Source organism: Triticum dicoccoides, chromosome 1B (genome assembly GCF_002162155.2).
Source record: "Triticum dicoccoides isolate Atlit2015 ecotype Zavitan chromosome 1B, WEW_v2.0, whole genome shotgun sequence".
NCBI classification, from domain to species: domain Eukaryota; kingdom Viridiplantae; phylum Streptophyta; class Magnoliopsida; order Poales; family Poaceae; genus Triticum; species Triticum dicoccoides.
In genome coordinates, this window is record NC_041381.1 from 50209244 (window position 1) to 50213073 (window position 3830).

The following is a 3830-nucleotide window of genomic DNA, read 5'->3' on the forward strand; positions in this document are numbered from 1 at the left end:
GAGGGGCAAATGCTTCATGGCCACCTCGTCATTCCCACCACTGATCTGAACCGCCACTCGGTAGTCCTCAAGCCAAGTTTTAGGCTTAGACTCACCAGTGAACTTGCTGACTCCTGTTGCCAACCTGAAATTGGGAGGGATCACTGCGGCTCTGATAGCTCCGCTGAAACATTCCGGACCAGAAACATGCACTCGACTGCTCGTGGGCGCATCTCTGTCGGGTCCACCTCGATGGGCTCTGTTCCGGTCGACCAAGCCTTGCACGATAATGGATCGCGCGTCGAAGCCTGGTTCTCTAGGGTCGACTGGAACTCTTCGCCCCACACTGAACTGACGTCTGTCATCTTGCTGCCGAGGAGCGTAAGACCCACCCCTCAGAAGGGAAGTGGGCACTCGTCGCCTATCATCTCGGTCGTGTCGGTCTCCATATTGGTCTCGCCGATTCTCGCGCCCTTCACGCCGCGGAGGCGATCTGGGACTGTGAGCCGATTGAACCGTATTCGCAGCGACGGATCGACTGTGAATTCTGTTGCGCGACTGCGACACGACTGAATTCTGATCTCCTGCTGCCCGGAGCAGATCCCTGATCTGCATCAAGCCTCTGCCGGCTTCCGACTGAGAGGGCTAGATGGACTCTGCTATACGGGTCGCAGCTGCTAAATTCTGGATTGGGGTTCGATATACCTGAGTCGGCGGGAAGAGTTGACGTCAACTGGCGTCGGGAACTCGTTGCCGCGCGCGCTCGTCGAGTGCTCGCTGAAGATTCTCCAAGCGAGTGCGTTCCGCCAAGTTGGCCAAACGTGCCTCCTCCAAGGCGCGAGCCTCGGGGGTTTCTCCTGCGATGGGAGTATGCAGGGCATCCACGTTCCTGCGGCGAAGTTCCTCTCTTTGCAGAGAGTCGAGTGGCTCGGGCTGGTACTCTTCGTGGTCTCGTGCGGGGTCGCCTCCATCGCCTGCCCCACCATCACGGGCGAAGCCAGGGGGACTGCGGGGCCCGTCGACCATCAGGATTTCCGCCGCTGGATCACTGCTATCGCACTCGGATGCAGTCTCTACAAAGCCAGTCGACAGATCGAACAGGCCGTAGAGAGATTCGTCGGGCTCGATTGCCGCAACTTGGGTGGTGGCCGTCTGGCGACCCACCGCGTGCCTCACCCACCGCTGAAGCCTCGACCGGCCCGAGCGCTTGCGCTGGCGGGAGACCGGGAGGGTGGCCGATGGGGGAGTCGACCGATACGGGGTCGGCGGTTGCCGCAGCAGAACGCCGCGGACACATGCGTGAAAATGCGTCGCACCGCGGACGGGGAGCGCATCGACGTCGAGTGGAGCCTCCTGGAGCCAGGCGGAGTCGTAGGCGACGAAGGTGAGAGCACCGAGACGGATCTCTCGACCCTCGACCAAAACCCCAGCAGCCACCGTGATGAAAGTACTCGGAAGAATCGCAACTTCTCCACAAAATCGCTAAAACACCCGCCCCACGGTGGGCGCCAACTGTCGTGGTTCTAAGTCTGACAGTAGAGTGGGGGTAGGTATGGAGAGGCAAGGTCCTAGCTATGGAGAGGTCGTAAGCACAAGAGATGTACGAGTTCAGGCCCTTCTCGGAGGAAGTAAAAGCCCTACGTCTCGGAGCCCAGAGGCGGTCGAGTGGATTATGTGTATATGAGTTACAGGGTACCGAACCCCTCTACCTGTGGAGGGGGGTGGCTTATATAGAGTGCGCCAGGACCCCAACCAGCCCACGTAGGAGAGGGTTTAAGGTGCGTTAAGTCCGGGGCGTTACTGATAACGCCCCACATAAAGTGTCTTTACTATCATAAAGTCTACTTAATTACAGACCGTTGCAGTGCAGAGTGCCTCTTGACCTTCTGGTGGTCGAGTGAGTCTTCGTGGTCGAGTCCTTCAAGTCAGTCGAGTGAGTCCCTCGTAGGTCGACTGGAAGGTGATCTCTTCTAAGGATGTCCTTGGGCAGGGTACTTAGATCAGGTCTGTGACCCTACCCTAGGTACATGACTCCATCAGCATACTAGTGACATTCTGTTTGTCTATGTAATCATGCAAGTATTATGTTTCCGGTTAATACAATTCTAGCATGAATAATAAACATTTATCATGATATAAGAAAATAAATAATAACTTTATTATAGCATCTAGGGAATCTTTCCTTCAAGGGGGGTGGGGGTGGTTGGATGAACAGTTCTCGGTGGGTGTGGATGAATAGGACCCCGTGGTTGCCTCTGGATGAACAGGACCCCGATCTATCGAGCCGGTTGGGGCTGGATGAACAGGACCCCGTGGAGGGCTGGATGAACAGGACGACCCCGTGGAGGGCTGGTTGAACAGTAGCCGATGGAGGGTTGGATGAACAGTAGCCCATGGAGGGATGGTTGAACAGGAGCCTGTGAAGAAGGTTGGTTGAACAGTAGCCGGTGGAGTAGCGCGCGGTGGAGGCTAGATGAACAGGAGCCCGTGGATGAACAGTTGCAGGTGGAGGCTGGAGGAGGTTGACGGTGGATGAACAGTAGCCCGTGGAAGCCGGAGGAGGTTGACGGCGGAGATGAACAGTATTCCGTGGAGTCCCGTTTTGCGGTACGCTACACCCCTCCCGATGAACATGACCCCCGTTTCGACCGTAGCACTCCAACACAAGTCCGTTTCCTCCGTTTTGCGGTACGCCACACCCCTCCCAATCAACATGACCCCGTTTCGACCGTAGGAGGTCCAACAGAAGTCCGTTTCCTCCGTTTTGCGGTACGCCAGACCCCTCCCGATGAACAGGATCTTGTTCCGAACGTGGCCGGTCGAATACAAGATCGTTTCCTCTGTTCTGCGGTACGCCGGGCCTCGTTTTCATCGGTTGTTCTGTCCGGTTGGCTCCCATGTGTTCCGTTGCCTCCCGATGAACATGACGCATTCCGTTGCCTCCCCATGAACATGACGACGACGCAGTTTCTCCGTTCCGACCCAGCCATGTACACGAGCCCTGGCCGTACGTATGCGTGAGTAGGCGTTCGAGACCCGGCCGTATGTACGTACGTGGCCGTATTTACTTTCTTGCACCCTGGCCGCTGTACGTATGTGTACATGCTACGTGCGCGCCTCTACTACGACACGTGCGCGTCTACATCGACCAGTATGTACATACACGTTCACGACCAGAATGACAACGCTACATACGCTTCGACCAGGTGGGTCCCGACTGTCAGGCACTTCCTTGCATGCGAAGATGTAGCTGGTGGGTCCCAGCAGTCAGCAGGCGGATATATTTTTTTTGCCCGTAATATGGACACACTTCTTTACGTGCGAAGATGTAGCTGGTGGGTCCCAGCAGTCAGGGGGGAAACGTTTTTTTCGCGAAATACAGTGGCCAGTCCGATGGGTCCCTGCTGTCAGGTGGAGGAATAATTATTTTGCGCGTAATAAGAAGCCAAATTCTTGCGGCTGCCGTGGACCCAGCTGTCAGCCTATCAACGTATAGTACTCTTTCGATGAAAGTTGTTCCTTGACCACGTTGACCACGCCGTGCTGAGAGCACCAGAGCGGTGGACGACGGCGAGGCCTAGGACGGTGTAGACGAGCATTTGATGCGTATTGCACATAAAACATCTCCAACAGACGCAGTAGATTTCCCACGCGCTGACAAAAAGCGATAATTTGGCGTGTGTGTGGCCGTTTGGCGCCCTCCAGCAGATGAGCGAAAGTTTGGCGCGCCTAAAAAATGGCGCGCACGACAGTTTTGATGCGCGTCGTCCAGCGCGTTGAATAAAAAGCCACACGCGGGCACGTGTCAACCGCCATCTTCCTCACCTCGCCTCTTCCCGCTGCGCGTTCTT